Below are 22,859 nucleotides of genomic sequence, written 5' to 3' on the forward strand. Positions count from 1 at the left end.
GGAGTCAAACCCCGTACATTTTCTTGACTACTATGCCATATGGTATTCTGTACATGGCAGAGTCACAAAAAACATGGGTTCTATTTCCTGCTGCCCTTAAAGTGCTCTGGCTGGGGGAGGGGGGGGTGATCATGTCGCATGTGTATAAACCGAGCTTCTGTATAGTTCAGTGTATGTTCTGGACAACTTATAAAGCCCACCCTCTTTTGCCATCAATGAGAACATGAAGTCATTGCCTCCCTCCTCCAACTCCCACCTGGCTCCTGAAGACCAGCATGTCTACACAGGCTCCTAAATCAGTAACCCACTCTGCTCGACAAAACCGTGTCCCAGATGGGATCATCAACTGGTTTCCACAGGCTCCTCAAATAATCACCAATACAGGCAACAGGCCCTCAGTAGAAAACCAACCATCGACCCACTCAGGGCCAAACCTGACCTCCTGTAGGACCCCACAACTCACAGCCCATACACAGAATGCGGGATTCCCATCAAACCTTTGATAATAGTCCATCACATACTAACTCACACAGTCCTGCATTTACCGATAGCCACAGGGCCCAATCAATGACTCCTATAGGGCCACCAAAACTGACTCCTAATGATTTGTAATCCCAGGCTTGCAATCAATCATTCACCACCTCCACGTTCCAATCAATAGCCCTCATAGGCTAATCAATGCCTTCAGATACTTACATCTCCAACTCTTAAAAAACCTCAAGAACTTCCCAATTGTCAGTCACTGCTCCAATATGAATCACATTAGGCTCTAGATTATCTAACCCTATTGGATCCTAATGCATTGACCCTCCCCCACAGAAATCCCCCCAATCCTTGACTCCCAGAGGAACCAAATCAACCCCAAATCGGATTTGGCAGTGAATTTAAAGGATAAAAAGAAAACCCAAAACACTTTCAGGCAGAAACAACACATTATTTACGATGGAAAGGGCTCACAATGGCACTAGACTTTTTCTTTGCAATAATAGGAATCATATTAGAAGAAAACATCTATAAATTATTGAAAGAAAAGGGCTGACTGAGATCTGAGAATTTTAAACCCATCCTACTTCGATACCATTCTTCTTTCAGAGCAAAAGACAATTTTAGACATAAAAGCATTCCTAGCTCAGGAGAATACTCCAGGGAATAGTCTAAACAATGATAAATTGAATAGTAACAGAAACCTCAAAATCAGAGGAAAGCAGTCTTGAGAAATGATTCTCATAAGATGCAGTTGTATCTGAATAAAAAAATAATGTAATTGGGCATCTGGAATAAATAAGATTATTACTAGGTGGGAATTTTAAAATACCCTGGGAAAATCTACTGAGTGGAATGAGGAGGAGAAGGCAAATCAATCACACACCTCTATTACTAGATCCAAATCTATTATAACATTATTGGACCTAGTAATAGTGAAAATATAGACTATCATAGTTGTAAGAAAGGTGAAGGCAACTACTAGCAGAAATTGATAAGAATAATCAAAATTCCAAACTATCAGAATCCCAAGATATTAAGAACTAGAGAGAAATTAAGAGAAATGTGGCATGGCAATGAGAAAGAATGAAATCTGGCCATTTGCAGCAACATGGATGGGACTAGAGGGTTTTATGCTGAGTGAAATAAGTCCGGCAGAGAAGGACAGATACCATATGTTTGCATGTATAGGAGGATTAGGAGGAACTTAACGGAGGACCATGGGGGAGGAGAAGGGGAAAAATAGTTGGGGGGAGGGAGGGAGGCAAACCAAGAGAGACTCTTGAATGCTGAGAACAAACTGAGAGTTGATGGGGATGGGGGTCAGGGGAAGGGGGGTGATGTCTTGTTAATTTGCATTGTTCTATCTTTCACACTTAGATTTATAGTCCTCTTGGGAAGGGTTTGGGTGCGTAGTACATGTTAGGGTCAAGATTCATTTCTTCCAAATGGATATCAAGGTGATCCAGCATGGCTTATTGAAAAGACTACCCTTTCTCCACTGCTCTGCAATGTTGCTTTGTGATCGTATATGTGGAGTTCATTCCTGAAATCTGTATTTCCATTGGTCTAATTTGTCTATTCTTGGACCAGGACTACAGTGTCTTAATTAATGTGCTTCATATCAAGTTTTAATATCTGTTAGAATAAAGGGCTATTAAACCAGACTACACTAAAATTAAAGACCTCTGTTCATCAGAAGAGGAAATTAAGAGTGTAGGGGCACGTGGGGGGTTCAGTTGGTTAAGCATTCGACTTCGGCTCAGGTCATGATCTCAAGGCACATGAGTTCGAGCCCCACGTTGGGCTCTGTGCCGACAGCTCAGAGCCTGCTTCTGAGCCTGCTTCCGAGTCTGTGACTCCCTTTCTCTCTGCCCCTCCCCAGCAGGCACTCTGTCTCTCTTTCAAAAATAAATAAACATTAAAAAAATTTTTTTAAACCCTAAAAGTTAATTGCAATGCCTGTATCTAATAAACAACTCATGTCTCAAATATATCAGGAATTCTTGGAAATCAATAGGAGCAAGAAGAAAAGAGCAAAACGAGCAGGAAGCTCCCAGAGAAGAGACCCAAGTGGCAAATAAGCCTAGGACAAGATGCTAGACTTCATTAGTTAGCAAGGGAATATAAACTGCAATCAGACATGACTTTGTGCCCCCCAGAAATGGCTAAAATGAAAACGATGGAAAATAACCAAGAGAGCAGGTGAGGATAATGAGCAATGGAAACCCACAAGTTGTTTTCAAGGAGCATAAAGAGTACAAACACTTTGCAGAAGAAGGACGTAAACCTTTACATAAACCTTTAGGGTCATTCAATTATATAGAAATAAAACCAGCACAAATGCATGAAATCACATGAAGTCCTTTGCTTTTTGAGGGAGAGAGAGAGCAAGAGAGTGCACAACTCAGAGAGAGGAGCAGAGGGAGAAGGAGAGAGAATCCCAAGCAGGCTCCACACTTGGTCAGCACAGAGCCCCAGGCGGGGCTCAATCCTGCAACCCTGGGATCATGACCTGAGCCAAAATCAAGAGTCAGACACTCAACCAACTGAGCCACTCAGGCACCCCAAAACCACATGCAGTCTTAAAAATCATAATTACAGGGACTTCCTCTTCTGGAGATGGAGTAGATATGTTTAATCGTTCTTTCTGCTAAATACAACTAAAAAGTGTGGACATTATATATAAAACATGGGAAGATTCTGAAAGAAGAAGTGAAGAAGGCAGATTGGCTAGGAATCCTGAGACCCCAAAATGAGATGTGGCAGTATGGGGTTTTCTTTTAGTCTCACATATCCTAGACTTGGTGCTGGAGAAGCCAGCAACCTAGAAAGGCCAGTGGGTGCAGACAAAAAGTGCCCAAAGGAAAGCCTGCTCTCTCTAGCCAAAGGACTAGGAAAGAAACAGTCTAGCGAGACAGAAAACTTTCAGACAATGATGCCTCTATTTAAGCCAAGCACCACAGAAAACACTGGGGTCCCACCACCATTACTAACAGCAAATGCCAAGTGGAGAGGCCAGACTTCCACCCTTGACAAACTGTAAGAAGGCACCCCCAGCCCAACACCCCTTACCCCCTGCCAAGGGGCTATCAGAGAAAGCCCATTAGGGTGCTGGAGCTTTCTTCCTTGCTGGGCAATAGTAACTGCCACCTCTTCCTCTCCCACCCTTTGGTGACAGTGGAGACAATGTGGGAGTCTGGGCCCCCATTCTCACCCAGGGATAATGAAATGTCCTTCCCCCTCCCCGCTGAGTGACATCAGAGGAGGCCTATTAGAGTTCTCACCAAGGCTCAGCAGTAACTAGGGCCCTTCTGCCAACAGTGTTAATGGACATCAAATGGGAAGCAGTGACAAGGCACTTATCTCCCTCCCAATAAGGGAGGCATCAGCAGAGGCCTAGGGGGAAGCATGAACTCCTACCCCCACTAGGCAATATAAAGCCTCCCCCTCCCCCAATTCAGAGAGGCCAAGTGGAGAACTTGGACTTCCATCCCTGCCTAGCAGTAATGAGATGACATCTTCCTCCACCAAATGGACGTCTGTCGAAGGAGGCTTGTTAAAACATGAGAGCTGAATGAATTCCAGAGCTTCTTAATTTAATACCCAAATGTCCTGAACACACTGAAACATCAGATGTTATGCCAAGAACCGGGAACATCGCAGCTGGAAGGAGGAAAGACACTGAACAGATGCCAACACTGAAATCCCAGCAGACGCTGGCATTACCTGACAAGGATTTTAGAGAAGATTTTAGAGAAGCATCATAAACGTGCTTCACTGGGCAATTTTGAAAACTGCTCACCACGAGTGAGACGATAGAAAATCTCAGCAAAGGAAAACAGGCACGCCTCATTGCAATGTGCTTCCCTTTATTGTGCTTCACAGATTTGGTAGTTTTTACAAATGGAAGGTTGGTGGCAACCGTGCGTTGTGCAAGGTTAGTGGTGTCCTTTCTCCAACGGCGTTTGCTCACTTCCGTGTCTCTGCGTCACATTTGCGTAATACAACTGCCGTACTGTTTCTAACGCTCTCATCATTATTATATTTATTATGATGACCTATGGTCAGTGACCCTGGATGTTACTATTATAACTGTTTTGGGGTGCCACAAGCCACGGCCATATAAATAGCTGTGACATTCCCTTAAGCCAAAGCCTAATCCCGAGCAAGGCCCTCACTCCTTTCAATTCTCTGGAGGCTGAGGGACGGGAGGAAGTTGCAGAAAGAAAGTGTGAAGCTGGTAGAGGTTGGTTCGTGCATTTTAAGGAAAGAAGCCACGTCCATAACATAAAAGTGTAAGGGGAAGCAGCGGGTGCTGATATAGAGGCTGCAGCAAGTTCTCCGGAAGATCTAGCTCAGAAAATGAAGGTGGCCACACTAAATAGCAGATTTGCAACGTAGACAAAAACAACCCTCTGTTGGAAAAAGACGCCATCTAGAACCAGAAGCAAATGGCACAACATTTGTCAAGTGCTGAAAGGAAAGACTTGTTGGCCTAGCATCCTATGCCCATAGAAGATAACCTTCCGGAATGAAAGAACAACTGAGACATTTTCAGGTGAAGGAAAACTAAGAATTTGTTACCAGCAGGCCTACCATAAAAGAATGGCTATAGGAAGCTCTCTAACCAGAAAGGAAATGATAAAAGAAGGAATCTTGGACCATCAGTAAGGAAGAAAGAACATGGAAAGAACAAACCATATAGGTAAATATAATATGTTTTCCTTCTCTTAAGTTTTCTAAAATAGGTTTGATAGTTGAGGCAAAAATTATAACCCCGTCTAATGTGGTGCTCAATGCACATAAAGGAAATATATAAGACAATTATATTCAGATAATAAATAGGGAAGGATAAGGGGACATGAGGTAAAGTAAGGTCTCCAAACTTTGCCGGAAGTGGTAAAATGACACCAGTAGACATTGGTAAGTTGTGTATATATTACATGATTCACAGAACATTGGTTAAAAAAAAAAAGCTATATAAAGAGATTCCCCTGAAAATACTAGATAATCAAAATGGAATTCTTTAAAATGTCCATATACCCGAAAGAAGGGGAAAAAATAAAAAAAAAAGAAAAGAGAAAAAACAGAGAGAACAGACAGAAAACACAAAATATGACAAGCTCCAACCTTAACAGAAATAATTATATAAAGTGTAAATGGTATAAATGCACCGATTAGAGACCGAAATTGGCAGATTCGATTTAAAAAAATCATGATCCAGGGGCACCTGGGTGGCTCAGTCAGTGGGGCGTTCAACTCTTGATTTCGGCTCAGGCTCAGGTCATGATCCCTGGGCTGTGGGATCGAGCCCCACATTGGGCTCCATGCTGAGTGTGGAGCTCTTTCTCTCTCTCTCTCTAAAATAAAAAAAATAAAAAGTAAAACAGTGCGACCCAACCACATACTGCCTACAAGAAATGTGCTTCAAATATAATGATATATGTAGGTCGAACTAACTAGAATTTAAATAAAAATTTAATAATAAATAAAAATTAAAAAAAAAAGAAAAATGTATCATGCAAACACTGATTAAAAGGAAGCAGGAGTGGATTTACTAATATTGTATAGAGTAGACTTCAGAGTAAAGAAAATTTCCAGGGACATACAGGGACATTACATAATGATAAAAGGGTCAATCCACCAAGAAGACTTAGAGACCTTAAGTGTGTGTATACACCATGCAACAGAATTGCAAACTTTGATGAAACTGAAAGGAGAAATAGGCAAAAGTCACAATTATAGTTGGAGACTTCAATACCCTTCCTTCAGCAACTGATAAAACAACTGGACAGAAAACCAGCAAGGGTAAAAAAGAATTCATGAGGGGCACGTGGGTGGCTCAGTCGGTGGAGCATCTGACTTCGGCTCAGGACATGATCTCATAGCTTGTGGGTTCGAGCCCCGCATCGGCTCTGTGCTGACAGCTCAGAGCCTGGAGCCTCCTTTGGATTCTGTCTCCCTCTCTCTCTGCCCCTCCCCTGCTCATGCTCTGTCTCTCTCTGTCTCAAAACTAAATAAACATTAAAAAAATTAAAAGAAAAAAAATTCATGAAAACCATCAACCGACAGGATCTAAGCAACATTTATAGAACATTCCACCCGACAGTAGCAGAATACACATTCTTTTTAAGTGTCTGTGGAAAATAAACCATATAGGCCATATCATAGAGAACACGACAAACCTCAACAACTGTAAAAGAATTGAAATCATACACAGCATGCTCGCTGACAACAATGGAGTGAAACGAATAATCAAAACAAAAAGGGAACAGGAAAATCCCCAGATGCTCAGAAAAACAACATACTTCTAAATAAATCACAGGCTAAAGAGGAAGTCTCAAGGGAAATTAAAAAAAAAATACATGGGACTAAATAAAAATGAAAATACAACATATCAAAATTTGTAGAATACAGTCTCAGGCATATGATCACTTAATCCCTACTTGACGACCTACGAATTGACCTTGGGCCTCGAACACTTCCTTCCCAAAAGACAGAGAGCTCACATCGTCTGTGTTGGGTTTATCGCCTCATATGAGAATATCTTTCCCTATTGCAGACTCTGTGCATGTGATTTCTTTCCGCCGAACTTTCGTACATCAATGGCCCCCAGCTTTCAGTGTTTCAGACTCCACGAGGGAGAGGGTGGGGTGCTTCCACTGTGACACTGAGAGGGGTGTGAATTGTACCTTAGTTTAGTTTCATTTCTATTTCCTTGCCGACTAATGGAGTGAAGGATCTTTTCTGATGCTTATTTGCCATTTGGCTTCCAGGGGACCCGCTGGCTACGAGAAAAGAAGGTACACTAAGGATGCTGATCTTGCTCTGTCTCTTCTCCCTGTGAGTAAAGCACTGTCCCATTCAGTGCTTGACTATATTGTGTTTTCCTTGGTGGCTCTGACATCAACGTGTGGTGGGGAGTGTTTGGAGTCCTCCCCTGGGCAACCAGTGCCCAAGGTGCTGGTTGCTCCTTAAACTAAAGCAGTGCTGTAAGTAAAATTTATGGCACTCAGTGTTTACACGTGAAAAGAGCAAAAGCCTCAAGTCAATAATCTAAACTCTCATCTCAAGAAATTAGAAGAGAAGGGAAGGGGCACCGGGCTGGCTCCGTCCGTCTATAGAGCATGCAACTCTTGAGCTCAGGGTCATGAGTTAGAGCCTCACATTGGGCGTAGAGATTAATGAAAAAAAAATCTGGAAAGAAAAGAAATTGGAAGTGAAGAACAAAATAAACCCAAAGCCAGCAGCAGAAGAGTAATAAGACAAGGAGCAGAAACCAATAAAACTGAAAACAGAAAAACAACAGAGGAAACCAATGAATCGAAGGGCTGGTTTTCCAAAAAGAATAATAAAATAAACAAACCTCTGGTAATATTGACCAAGAAAAAATCAGAGACACAAATGCTTAATATTAGACATGAAACAGGGGATGTCACTATAGACCCTGACGACATCAAAAGAATAATAAAGGAATACAATGCTAAATTTGATAACTAATGTGAGATGGACCAGTTCCTCGAAAAGCACAAATTACAAATCTTCCAATATGAAATTGTTCATCTGAATAGCCTCATAACTATTAAGGGAATTGAACTTTAAAAATAATGCTTGAAATAGAAATCTCTAGGCCGGGATGCCTGGGTGGCTCAGTTAGTTGAGCATCTGACTCTCGATTTCAGCTCGGGTCATGATACCAGGGTTGTGGGATCGAGCCCCACATTAGGCTCCACACTGAGCGTGGAGCCTGCTTATGATTCTCTCTCTTGGGGCGCCTGGGTGGCTCAGTCGGTTAAGCATTCGACTTCGGCTCAGGTCATGATACGGTTAGTGGGTTCGAGCCCTGCATCGGGCTCTGTGCTGACAGCTCAGAGCCTGGAACCTGCTTCGGATTCTGTGTCTATCTCTCACTCTGCCCCTCCTCTGCTCACGCTCTGTTTCTATCTCAAAAATAAATAAACACTAAAAAATTAAAAAAATATTCTCTCTCTCTGCCTCTCTCCCTCACTCATGTGCTCTCTCTTTCTCAAAAATAAAATGTAAAAAGATTAAAAAGAAAAAAGAACTCTCTAGGCTACCATGGTTTCACTGGAGATTTCCACAAACATTTCAAGAAGAAAAGATCCCACTCTACTTCTTCCAGAAAATAAAAGAGAGAATTCCTAACTCATTCCCTAGAGCCTGATTCCAAAATGAGACAGAGTACAAAAAAATACACTGCTGATGTGCTAAAGTTTTCCCACTGGGTTTATACCTGGTTCGCATAACAAATTTTACATTTTGTCATCAGCTGTTATTTGAAAATAGGATGTTTCTTGATGAATTATTCTATTACCTAACCAAAAAAGGATTTAAAAGAAACTATAGACCAATATCCTTCATGAACATAGATGCAAAAATTCTTAACAAAATATTAGCAAATATAATTCAGCAATACACAAAGAGAATTATACACTATGACCAAGTGGGATTTATTGAAGGAATGCAAGACTAACTCAATATTTGAAAATTAATCAATGTAATCTACCATATTAACAGGCCAACGAAGAAAAAAAATCACATGATCACATCAATCAATGCAGAAAAGAATTGTGACAAAATACAACACTTATTCATGATAAAAAAACAACTCTTAGAAAACTTGGAATAAAAGGAAACTTTGTCAACTTGATAAAAAAAAGATCTATAAAACAACCATAACTAACATCATATTTAATAATGAGAGACCAAATGCTTGCCCCCTAATATCAGGAACAATGCAAGAATGTTGACTATTACCACTCTTTTTTAATTAAAAAATGTTTTAATGTTTATTTATTTTTGAGAGAGAGAGAGAGAGGGGTGGGGAGGGGCAGAGAGAGAGAGAGAGAGACACAGGATCCGAAACAGGCTCCAGGCTCCGAGCTGTCAGCACAGAGCCCGATGCGGTGCTCAAACTCACAAAACCATGAGATCATGACCTGAGCCGAAGGCGGATGCTCAGCTGACTGAGCTCAGGCACCCAGGCGCCCCTCACCACTCACTCTTACTGAATATAGTGATGAAAATTCTAGCCAGTGCAATGAGGCAAGAGAAAAGAATAAAAGGCATACAGATTGAGAGGGAAGAAATAGAACTGAATCTACTGGCAGATAACATGATGGTCCAGATACAAAATCCCTAGGAACCGACACAAAAACTTCTAGAAGTAGTAAGTGATTTCAGCAAGGTTATGGGACACAAGTACAACACACAAAAAACAGTTGTACTTTTATTATACTAGAAATGAACATGATGAAATGAATTAAAAATATAGTAATATACATCACTCAGAAAATGAAATATTTAGATGTAAATGTAACAAAACAGGTATAGGGTTCGCATGCTGAAAACTAAAGAATGTAGATGTAAGAAATCAACAAAGATCTAAATAAATGCAGAGAGCTACTGTGTTTATGGTTTGGTAGCTTTAACACAGTAAAAATACCAATTCTCCACAAATTGACATATAGACAATATAATACCTATTAAAATCTTGGCAAGAAGTTTTTGTAGACATAGGCAAAGTTATTCTTTTTTTTTAATGTTTATTTTTGAGAGAGAGAGACAAACAGAACGTGAGCAGGGGAGGGACAGAGAGAGAGGGAGACACAGAATCCGAAGACAGGCTCCAGGCTCTGAGCTAGCTGTCAACACAGAGCCCAACGTGGGGCTTGAACTCACGAAGCATGAGATGATGACCTGAGCTGAAGATGGATGCTTAACCAACAGAGCCACCCAGGCGCCCCTCTTTTATAAAAAGGTTTATTTATTTATTTTGAGAGGGACAGAGAGTGAGAAAAAGTGGATAAGACGGGGGAGAGAGAACCCCAAGCAGATTCTGGACTGTTAGCACAGAGCACAACGCAGGGCTCGAACCCACAAACCATTAGATCACCACCTAAACTGAAACCAAGAGTCAGACACTCAACTGACTGAGCCACCCAGGTGCCCCTAGGCATAGGTATTCTTAAATTTATGTGGAAGAAGTAAGGATCTACAATAGCTAAAACAATTCTGACAAAGAATAAAGTGGAAGACGGGGCACTTGGGTGGCTTAGTCGGTTAAGCATCCGACTTCAGCTCAGGTCATGATCTTGCCATTCATGAGTTGAAGCCCTGCATCAGGCTCTGTACTGACAGCTCAGAGCCTGGAGCCTGATTCCGATTCTGTGTCTCCCTCTCTCCCTGCCCCTCCCTCACTTGCACTCTGTCTCTCAAAAATAAATAAACATTAAAAAATTAAAAACAAAAGAATAAAGTGGGAGAAATCAATCTTCCTGATTTCAAGACCTTTTATTTAACTACAGGAATCAAGACAACATGGTACTGATGAAGGATTGGACACATACAACAATGAAACTGAAGAGAGAACCAAGAAATAGCCCCACACAAGTATAGCCAACTATTTTTTTTTTTACAAAGGTGCAGAAACAATTCAATGGGTGAAGGAAGGTCTTCCTTACTCACCATTACTCAACAAATGGTGGCAGAGCAATTGGATCATTCATAAGGAAAAAACAAAACGAATCTCAATCGAAATGTTACACTTCATAAAAAATTAACCTGAAATGGATCATAAATTGAAATGTACAATGTGGGGCACCTGGGTGGCTCAGTCGGTTGAGCGTCCGACTTCGGCTCAGGTCATGATCACACAGTTTGTGGGTTCGAGTCCCACGTCGGGCTCTGTGCTGACAGCTAGCTCAGAGCCTGAAGCCTGTTTCGGATTCTGTGTCTCCCTGTCTCTCTGACCCTCCCCTGCTCACGCTGTCTCTCTTTCTCAGAAATAAATATAAAAAACATTAAAAAGAAAAGAAATGTACAATGTAAAACTGTCAATCTGTTAAAAGACAGGAGGGTATTATGCTAAGTGAAATGAGTCAGTCAGAGAAAGACAGATATTGTATGTTTTCCCTCATATGTGGATCTTGAGAAACTTAACAGAGGACCATGGGGGAGGGGGAGGAGGAAAAAAGTTACAGAGAGGGAGGGAGGCAAACCATAAGAGATTCTTAAATACCGAGAACAAACTGAGGGTTGATGGGAGGGAGGAAGAGAGGGGAAAGTGGGTGATGGGTATGGAGGAGGGCACTTGTTGGGATGAGCACTGGGTGTTGTATGGAAACCAATTTGACAATAAATTGTATTTAAAAAATAATATTACCAATAAAAAATAAAAGACAGCGTGGGGGAAAACCATCAGGACTTAAGGCTTAGTAAGAGGTCTTAGATATGACACTAAAAAACATGATCAATAAAAACACACACACATATATTTGATTTCACCAGATTAAAAACTGTAGCAAAAGGCGCTGTTACGAGGATGAAATGACAACCCACAGACTGTGAGAAAGTATCTGGCAAAGAGTCATAACAGCAACCTATGAAGAACTCTCAAAATTCAATACTGAAGGAACAAAACAATCCAATTAGAAAATGGGCCAAAGACATGAAGAGATTTCACCAAACACGATGTATGGAGACAAATAAGCACAAGAGAATATGTTCAACATCCACAGACAAGCATATTCTAGAATCGCTATGGAAAGGCACAGCCCCTAGAATGCTGAAAGCAGTCTTAACAGAGAAGAATAAGGTGGGAGTGTACAAAATAATGTAAGCTTGGCATGCAGCTCTAGGAGAATATAAAACCCCCAGCAAACATAAACTACCAAAATTAATCCCCCCTGCGAAAGGCTGTTAAGACCAGTAACCAGAGAAAAGAAAACAATTACAATTTTCGGATTTTAAAAGACCAGTTCTGAACATAAATTGGCACAGCCACTGTGGAAACAGTATGGAGATTCCTTAAAAAAAATTAAAACTAGAAATACCATATGATTTGGTAATTCCACTACTGGGTATGTACTCAAAGAAAATGAAAACACTAATTCAAAAAGATCTATGCACCCCTATGCTTACTGAAGCATTATTTATGATAGCCAAGAAATGGAAGTAACCCACGTGTCCATCCATGGATGAATGAACAAAGAAAATGGCTGAATTTTAAAGAAAATAATCTCTATGCCATTTTAACATATAAAAAGAGGGAAATCTCCTGAGTTTCCGTTAAAAACCGGCATAACTTTAATATCAACATATGTTAAATATAGCACAAAGACAAGAAAACTATAAATGGTTTTCTTATAGTGGCAAAACTTTTAAATAAAATATTACTAACTCAAATCCGATTGTGTCTCATAAGAAAAATTTCCCTTGACCAAACAGAGTTATCCCAGGAAGTCACCGATGGAGCCACATTACATATCAGTATAATTCATTACAACAGTCCATTACAGAGAACCATATCATAAGACTATTCACATCAAAAAGCATCTGACACAATTCAGGAGCCATTCCTAATAAAAATACAAATTAAAATAGGAACATAAAAAGCTACTTAAATATTACAATGGCTACCAAAAAAGTCACCAGAAAACATTATGCTAAAAAATGCCCAGATCAGAAGACTTAATATCATTAGGATGGTAATATTCTTCAAAATGATGTTCGGGTTACAACACGACCCCTGTCAAAATCCAAGCTGGAATTTTTACAGAGGATAATAAGCTGATCTTAAAATTCATATCAAAATGCAAGAGACCCTCAATAGCCAAAATATCGAATAAGAACATAGCTGGAGGACACACATTTCCCTATCTCAAAATTTACTACAGGAGTGCCTGGGTGGCTCAGTTGGTTGAGCGTCCGGCTTTGGCTCAGGTCATGATCTCCTGTTCATGAGTTCGAGCCCCACATCAGGCTGTCTGCTATCAGCACAGAGCCCACTTCAGATCCTCTGTCTCTCTCTCTGCACCTCCCCTGCTTGTGCTCTCTCAAAGATAAATAAAACTAAAAACTTTTGTGCTACAAAGTCAACCACCAAGAAAGTGAAAAGATACCCATAAAATGGGAGAAAATAAATGCAAATCACATGTCTGGCAAGGGACTTGTATTCAGAATATATAAAGAATGCTTACAACTCAATAATAAAAAGATCAAATCACTCAATTAATAATAGGCAAAGGATGTGAATTGATAGTCCTTCAAAGAAGATCTACAAAAGCACATTGTCAGTGATTGAGGGCTGCTATCATGAACTACCACAGACTGGGTGGCTTAAACAACAAACATTTCTCACAGTGCTGGGGACGGGCAAGTCCAAGATCAAAGCACCAGCAGATTTGGTGACTGGTGAGAACCTGCTTCTTGGTTCATAGATGGCCATCTTCTTGCTGTGTCCTCACATGGCAAGAAGGGGGAAAGGACCCTCTGGGGTCTCTTTTATTAGGGTGCTAATCCCATCATGAGAGCTCCACCCTTATGACCTAATCATCTCCCAAAGACCTCATCTCCTAATACCATCACATTGGGAATTAGGATTTCCACATATGAATTTTGGAGGGGACCCAAACATTCCGTCCACTGCACACATGGAAAGATATTCAGTATCCGTAATCGTTAGGGACATAGAAATCAAAGCCACAATGGGAAGCCACTTCACACCTACCAGGATGGCTAGAATAACAGAAGAAGGGGGCGCCTGGGTGGCTCAAGCATCCAACTTTGGCTCAGGTCGTGATCTCACAGTTCGTGAGTTCGAGCCCCGTATCCAACTCACTGCTGTCAGTGCAGAGTCTGCTTCGGATCTTCTGTCCCCCTCTCTCTGCCCCTCCCCAACTTGCACTCTCTCTCAAAAATAAACAAATCTTTTTTAAAAAAACAATAGAATAAAAGAAGACAGTAACAAGTGTTGGTGAGGGTGGGACTAATTGGAACCTTCATACATTCCCGATGGAGTGTAAAATGGCAGAGCTGTTTTGAAAAACAGTTTGGCACTTCTTCATATGATCTAGCAATTCCACTCCCATTCACTCACTCAACAGTTATTGAGTTCCACTCCCAAGAGAAATGAAAATGTATGTCCACACAAAAACTTGTACACAAATGTGCACTCAATATCTGTTGAGTGAATGAATGAATGAACACCTTTCACTTTCACATTAGCAACAAAATAGGGATACCCTCTATCAAGTATCATTCAGCATTGTTCCAAAAGCTCTAGCTAATGTAAGAGGAGGCAAGGTAATCCGAATAAATATTTGGAAGGAAGAGAGAGTATCCTTGTTAATTGAATGGACTGATATTCTATCTAGGAAAACGAAGAGACTATAAAAACCAACTAGAATCCACATGAGAATCTGATCATTGCATTGGATAAGAAACAAAATACAAAAAAGAAAAAGAGAAACTGACAGATTTTTTTCCCCTCGATGGAAATAGAAAAAAAATAACACTCTCCACTATGGTGACAAAAACAAATGTAAAATATCTAAGAATTTTTTTTTTTTTTTAGAAAAAGGTGCTGGGTCTATAAGAAGAAAACTATAAAATAGTTTAGCTTTCATGGTCATCTTGAAACAAAATGGTCTTAACATTCAAATGGAAGAATAAATGCTAAGAATACTAAAGCAAACAACCAAAAAAGAAAGAGAAAGAACAGCGAGGAGACTAGCACTATTGGCTATTAAAAGTATTTCTAAAGTCAATACAATTTTTTGAAAGGGAGTAGATACATATATCAGAAGGAAAAATAGAGCTCAGAAACAGAGAGAGATATATTTGAATTTTTTTGTGACAGAAGAAGCATTTAATTGAGTTAGAAGAATATATTCCTTTAATGATTGGTGCTGGCAATTTTTTAAAAAAATTTTTAATGTTTTTATTTTATTTTTGAGAGAGAGAGAGAGAGAGAGAGAGACAGAGTGTGAGTGGGGGAGGAGCAGAGAAAGAGGGAGACACAGGATCTGAAGCAGGCTCCAGGCTCTGAGTTGTTAGCACAGAGCCCGATGTGGGGCTTGAACTCATGAGCTGCGAGATCATGACCTGAGCCGGTCAGATGCTTAACCACTGAGCCACTCAGGCGCCCCGGTGCTGGCAAATTTTCTGTCCAAATGGAAAATACAAACGTTGATCTCATCTCACACCACACACCAGAGTAAATTTCAGTTTGACTGAAATTTAACTTTAAAAATTAAAACAATACGGGGCGCCTGGGTGGCTTAGTCGGTTAAGCGTCTGACTAACGCTTAGGACATGATCTCGCGGTTCGTGGGTTAGAGCCCCGAGTCAGGCTCTGTGCTGACTGCCAGCTCAGAGCCTGGAGCCTATTTCAGAGTCTGTGACTCCCTCTCTCTCTGACCCTCCCCTGCTCACGCTGTCTCTCTCTCTCTCTCTCTCTCTCCCCTAGAAATAAATAAAAACATTTAAAAAAATTTTTTTTAAATAAAAAAATTAAAACAATAAAAATGTTAAATTTAAGGCATATATATATATATATATTTTAAAGGCATGCAATTACTTAAGCACAAAGCAGGAAGAATTCATTAGGCAAGACAAGATACTCATTATCTGAAAAGAAAAAGACAGAGAGCTCTAATCAGATGATTATTTTTTCTAATTATATATAAGTGAAGGTATCTTTCAAATATCAAGATATAAAGAGAGATAAAGGGGGAAAATCACAATAAATGACAGAAGGTTAATGTTCACAAATTAGACAAACCACCTGAAGGGAAAAAAGAGCAAAGGATATGAAAACTTAAAATAAATAGATTTCGGGGCACCTGGGTGACACAGTCGGTTAAGCGCCTGACTCCTGATTTTGGCTCAGGTCACGATCTCACAGTTGGTGGGACTGAGCCTTGCACTGGGCTCTGCGCTGATGGTATGGACCCTGCTTGGGATTCTCTTTCCCTCTGTCTCTGCCCCTCCTCTGCTCACTCTTTCTCTCTCTGTCTCTCTGGAAATAATAAAAAAAAAAGACATTAAAAAAATACATTTCAATGGTCAACAAATACGAGAAGATATTCAACCACTAGTTGGCAGGAAAATGCACATCAAAGTAAAACAAGATGCTGGGGACCATTTACTTTACCAATGTAGAGACAGATACTATTCTGTTTGGACCTCAGAATGGGAAAAATTTTTTAAAGCAGCAATATTCAGTGTGGGAGATGATGCTTAGAATGAGCCCTTTGAGTATAGTTTATAAATCAATAAGAAAATTATCAACTTTTTGGGACATCGAAATCTGATATCAAAATATGAGGGTCAGATGGAAAACTACAACAGAAATCAGAAAACATTAGAAGTAAACTACAGTGAAAATGTCCCATATCTATCAATGTGTTACATGGAGCTAAAGTGTTCTAAGGGAAAAATTCATCAACTTAATGCTTATATTATAAAAGAAAATGAATATTAATGAGATAAGCATTCAACTTAGGAATTTAAAAAAAAGTAATGTTTTATTTATTTCTGAGAGAGAGAGAGAGAGAGAGAGACAGCGTGAGCAGGTAAGGGGTAGAGAGAGAGGGAGACACAGAATCTGAAGACAGCCTCCAGGCTCTGACGCAGGGCTCGAACCCATGAACCGTGAGATTATGACCTGAGCCCAAGTCGGACGCTTAACCGACTGAGCCACCCAGGCACCCCATTCAACTTCGGAATTTAAAAATAAGAATAAAAGGGGAAAAAAACTCAAAGAAGAGAAATAATGAAATCAAGGGGAGAGATTAATGACGCAGAAAACAAAGATACAGGAGCCCCCAACAAAGTCAAAGCGAGGTTTTGAATCAACCCCATCTCAGTGAAGACCACTTATCACGGACTGCAGGCAGCAGCGTATCTGATTCCCTTGGCCCCTCCATCACTAGTCCCAAATAAATGCATCATTGACACCACAGAAACCTTGACCATCCACTCAATAAACCCCATCACGCACCTCACAGACCATGCGACACTCACCGGGTCCGAATCATTCATTCGTTGATTCTCCCATACTCACCCCACAAAGGTCTCCACTATTTACTCCACGGACCATTTCATTATTCCCCCAAGGCCCTCATCACTCACCCACCCAACTCCAATCAGTCATGTTGCAGACCCCCTATCACTTACCCCACCACCCCGCTAGGACTTACCCCTCCGAACTCCCATCAGTGTCCCCACAGACCTCCATCACTTACCCCACAGACCCCATCAGTGACCTCTGAGAATCCTCACCACTCACCCAAGACTCCTCATCGCTCACCGCATAGACTCCCCACCATATGCACCCCACAGTTCCCCCATCGGACATCCCACAGACTACCCATTTTATTTTCCCCACTGACCCCATTACTCACTCCCAAACCCCTGTCACTCATTCTCCACACCTCCTCCCCAGTGACCTCAGAGAAGCCTCTTCATCCCTTGCCCTACAGAGTAGCATCATTGCCTTCGAAATCCATGTCCTAACACCCCCATAGTCATGTCAGTGCCTTACTGGCCCAACTGTGCCGCCCCCGTTAAACTCAGTCCCGGACCCCTGAGTGTTGAAACTACCTCTGAGGGACTCTTCCGTGTCTGGACTTCGCCGTGCACATGCTCAGTGTCAGCTTGGGGGGCGCAACCCCACGGGGTGCACTCGCGAGGTGTTGGCGCGTGCGCGCGCGTCGGAGGAGAGGCGGGCTTTCGAATGTTCTTTAGTGACTTTGTCAGGCGACTAACATGGCTGTCCCCTCGGGAGTGTCTCTACAGGAGCCGCCATCTTGGAAGGGTGGTCATTCCGGCCGCGGGGCAGCGCGGCCCCGGGCCCGATCCGCCCCTGCGGGATTTCCCGGGGACCAAGGCGGCCGGGGCGCGCGCTGCGCCGCCAGGACTCCTCCCGCCGCGGGGCCGCCTCCTCCACGGCGGCCGCCAGGGCGCAGGCCCGGCGCTCCGGGGGGGAGCCCCGCCCTCGAGCCGCATCCCCAGGGGAGCCGCGGCTTCTTCAAAAGCCGCGGGCCACCCTCCGTCTCCCGCCGCCCGGGACCCGCTAGCCGGACTCCTCCGCGCCGCAGCCCAGAGACCGGCCCGCCCCCGCCCCCCGCCCCCGCCCCAGGAACCGAGAAGGCCCCCGACGGGCGGCGCCAGGGCCCGAGGCGCCGCGACGTGCCCACCTGCCCGCGCCTCTGTGCCCCCCGGTCGGCTGAGGGCATCGCCGGCTCCTCGACTGTCACCGACCCTGGGTGGTTCCCACGGGGGGTGAGGGGGATAGTACGTGTCAGATTTAGGCCAGGAAGCGGAAGTCGCCCGCAGCGAGAGTTTAACCACTCTGGGCGCCGGGAGCGGAGGTGATTTAGCGCCAGGGACCGAGTGTCTGCGGAGCGACTAATTGGGGGACCTGTGACATCAGTGGTGGGTCATTTCATCGACCTTCCTGGGCCCCTTATATAAGCATTAAGGCTAAAGTTCCAAAGACCCGAGTTTGGGTTTACTTCCATCGCTGGTTTCAAGTGCTCCTTTGTAAATTCCTCCCCCTCCTTTCAATGCATGAATTATTGAGAAGTCCGTTGTCCAACTTGCACAACTGCTCCAAGACACACAGACAGGGTAAGGGACTGGGTACTTTACTTGGGCTGCTGCCCACAGGGAGAACACGGTTCCTGGACCACGAGGAGTTTTAGAAGGGGAAAGAAACAAAAGCGGCCGAGTGCCAGCCACACGTTTGGTGGGCTTCGGGCCACAGGTGTCCAAATGCCGCGCCGAAGGAGCTGTTTGCGATGTGACTCATCTCAGTCTGTCACATACTCCTCTAAAAATTTAATGACTCCAAGAGGGGATTTGGAGGCAGTGCAGGAAATTTTACAGTTCCTGACACCATTTTTCATTTTCCCAAACACCAAGATAATCCAGTGTGAGTGATTTCTAACCTAACTGCGTTGAGGTCTCGAAATATTGTCTGAAGGATGTTGAGTCTTTGAGATTTGTTGAAACTTGCCTTAAGGCTCAAGCGTGGGCCTGGTTTTCAAAAATGTTTCATCTCTTGATTGAAAAGATGGTTATTTTGGGGCGCCTCGGTGGCTCTGTGGATTAAGCATCTGACTTGGGCTCAGGTCATGATCTCATGGTTGGTGAGCTCGAGCCCCAAATCTGACTCTGTGCTGGCTACTCAGAGCCTGGAACCTGCCTTGGATTCTGTGTCTCCCTCTCTCTCTCTCTCTGCCCCTTCCTTGCTCGCACTCTGTCTCTTTCTGTCTTCCAAAAATGAATAAACATTAAAAAAAAATTTTAGGGGCGCCTGGGTGGCTTAGTCGGTTAAGCGTCGGACTTTCGCTTGGGTCATGATCTTGCGGTTCGTGGGTTCGAGCCCCGCGTCGGGCTCTGTGCTGACTGCCAGCTCAGAGCCTGGAGCCTGTTTCAGTCTGTGACTCCCTCTCTCTCTGACCCTCCCCTGCTCACGCTGTCTCTCTCTCTCTCCTAGAAATAAATAAAACATTAAAAAAAAATTTTAAAGATGGTTATTTTCCAGTTGTTGGCTTTAGCGTATGTGTTTGTTGGCTCAAGCTTGTTAGTTGGGTCTTTAAAAATGTATTATTTGGGTCGCCTGGGTGGCTTAGTCCTTTGAGGCTCTGACCCTTGATTTCAGATCAGGTCATGATCTCATGGTCGGAGATGGTCCTGAGATGGAGCCCACAGCATGGAGCCTGCTTGGGATTCTCTCCCTCCCCTGTGTGCCTGTGCACACACGTGTGTTTGTTCTCTCTCTCTCTCTCTCTCTAAAAAAAAAATAAATACTTTTAAAAAATGTGTTATTTCCTTCCTGATGATTTTCTTCTCCGTGCGCCTATGGATTGCTAGAGAGGAGAGAGATTCTCCCGCTGTATTGTTAAGTTGGGTTTTCATTGTGCTAAGTCAATTTTTGTTTCCTATATTTTAAAGTTGATTATTAAATTCAGGTAAGGGTATTTTGTTGTGGAATAGATACAGCCAAATCACTTCCCCAATAGGCTGTAACATTCCTACTCTAAGCAGCAACATATGAGTTCATTGAGGCAAATTTTCTCAGCCCTGGATGCTGATGCTGTTGTTAATGTTTGTCAGTCTGGGGGCCAGTAGTATTTAAATTGCTTTAATTTGCATTTTCCTGACTTACTAGTGCAACTGAGGACCTTCTGGTTGTTGACCACTTCGATTTTCTCTTCTGCAAGTCTTCGTATCCTTTGTCCACTTTGCTTTGATTGGTGGTTTTCTTATCAGTTTGTAGACCCTCTTTGTGCATTAGGGATATCAACTCTTTGTAGTATTTCCACCTTCACTCCTTTTCTCCTTTGCATTTTATAGGTGTCCTTTGATATGTAATTAGAAAAGTGTATTCTCTCATCAGAAATGTCTACCCCTTCTCTCCTGGCTTCTGTATTCCCGGTCTTGCATGCTCCGCCTCCCCCATTCCAGGTAGGTTAAAAAGATAGTCTTAACATTTATTTGATTTGTAGTGCTTCAGTTTTTTCTACTTAAACCTTTAATCTAGTTGGAATTTACTGTGGCCTCTGGTATGAGGTCAGGGACAAACTTTGTTTTTGCTGTGTTGAAAACAAGTCGTGACTTAGATTGGGAGATACTAATATTTTTTAATGTTTATTTGTTTTTGAGAGAGAGAGAGAGAGCGTGAGAAAGGAAGGGGCAGAGAGAAAGACACAGAACTAGAAGCGGGCTCCATGCTCTGTGCTGTCAGCACAGAGCCCAACACGGGGCTCGAACTCATTAACCATGAGATCATGACCTGAGCTGAAGGCAGACGCTCTACTGACTGAGCCCCCCAGGCGCCCCACCTCTAATGATAAAGACTGTTGCAAACAGGGAGAAAGCTTCCATTTCAGAAATCTGCAATTATGTCCAAACCAGACAGAAAAAAAGCTTCTCCTTTGTAGATCGGGTAAGGAGGAGGAAGCAAGCCGAGATCCGCAGAATGTGTAAGAGGAAGAGCTGCTTAAGCCGGGGAAGGGCCGGTAGGAAAGTGACTGGAAAGTGCCCAGTGTGGCAGGAGAGGCTGGGAAGAGGGAGCACTATTGCACGGTGTTTTTGTGTTTTCTCAGGGGTGGGGACAAGCAGAGTTCAGGAGCCTTTAGGACAGAGAGGAGCTCAGCTGAAGTTTGGCTAAGCAGCGTCTTGTTCTGATTATATCAGTGTCTATGAGGCAAGGAATGGGAATTTGGAGGGTGTCTGTTTGGAATTGTCACAGGTAAACAATGGGAGCATTCTTGAGTCCTAAGTCACGTAGGGAAGGGGAGTTCTTTGAAGTAGGCTGTTTTCCAGGATCACAAGGCTCAGGTAAAATTCAACAGTGTCAGCTGGCCCTGTTCATGGGACACATTGCCCTGCAACCACTGAGTTAAATGTTGCTTTTGTCATATAAGGTTGCAAATATGTTTTGCTTGATCTGAACTCTGTTGTGTCTCTGGAATCAGCTTTCAAAGCATTTTTGTTCCTTGCAAGTGTATTTTTCTAAGAACTCTCTGAAGTTTGAGATGAAGTTTCAAAATGAATGTTGGGGCTCCTCGGTGGCTCAGTCCGTTGAGCATCTGACTCTTTTTTTTTTAATGCTTATTTATTTATTTATTTATTTATTTCTGAGAGAGAGAGGGAGAGAGAGCATGAGCAGGGGAAGGTCAGAGAGAGAGGGAGAGACAGAATCTGAAACAGGCTCCAGGCTCTGAGCTAGCTGTCAGCACAGAGTCCGACGCGGGGCTCGAACCCACGAACTGTGAGATCATGACCTGAGCCGAAGTCTGACGTTCAACCGACGGAGCCACCCAGGTGCCCCAAGCATCTGACTCTTGATTTCAGCTCAGGTCATGCTCTCAGGGTTCAGTTCGTAAGTTCAAGCCCTACAGCCGGCTCTATGCTGACAGTCTGCTTGGGATTCTCTGTCTCCCTCTCTCTCCGTCCCTTCTCCATTCACACATACACACACTATCTCAAAATAAATAAATAAAAAATAAAAAAAGAATGCTATCCTCCTCCCCAAAACTCCAACAATAGAAAACCATTGGGATTCTGAGGAGCTATATTACCCTAATATAATAGTTTGGGAAGAGTTAATTTTTTTTTTTATTACAAGAAGCCTTTGTATGTAGGGATTTTATGTGTCTCTATTTGGTTCTGACTCTTATACTACAATGACATTTTGTAGTCTTCTCATAAGTCTGTCATTTCTTTTGCTTACATTTGTTCTCAGATATTTACAATACCTCTGTTGTAATTGTCAAGACTTATGTTGGCTAATCCTATCTGCGTACTGTTAGTATAGGAAGAAAATACCTATTTTTATAATTTTATCTTGTATTCAGCCCCTTACCAAAGCTACCTACCGATTCTGGTGGCTTCTTAGTCTCTAAAGTTTTCCAATAGTACAATGATATCAGATACAGACAATATTCTCTCTTTTATCCAATATTTGGTGTGATATTTCTTCTTTATCACTGTGTTAGCTGTTCAGCACAGTAGCTTGTGTGGCTCATGAGGCTGTTTAAACTTAAATTCATTAG

The 22,859-nt window shown here is 42.5% G+C and overlaps 1 protein-coding gene across 3 annotated transcripts in view; it reads right to left on the reverse strand.

The window, feature by feature from the left end:
* Positions 1–18,593, reverse strand: part of ZNF41 (zinc finger protein 41) — a 44,039-nt gene extending 25,446 nt beyond the window's left edge. Inside the window, exon 1 of one of the 3 annotated variants that reach the window (XM_039216790.1) lies at positions 18,492–18,593. The gene's annotated coding sequence lies outside the window, so the exon portion shown is untranslated. Of the gene's footprint in view, positions 1–16,133; positions 16,165–17,895; positions 18,283–18,491 lie in introns of those variants that run through there. The other 2 variants (XM_039216791.1, XM_039216792.1) reach the window with 2 other exon arrangements.
* Between the last annotated feature and the right edge of the window lie 4,266 nt (positions 18,594–22,859).

This window comes from Hyaena hyaena, unplaced genomic scaffold (assembly GCF_003009895.1).
Source record: "Hyaena hyaena isolate Hyena2069 unplaced genomic scaffold, ASM300989v1 scaffold_658, whole genome shotgun sequence".
In the NCBI taxonomy this organism is placed as follows: domain Eukaryota; kingdom Metazoa; phylum Chordata; class Mammalia; order Carnivora; family Hyaenidae; genus Hyaena; species Hyaena hyaena.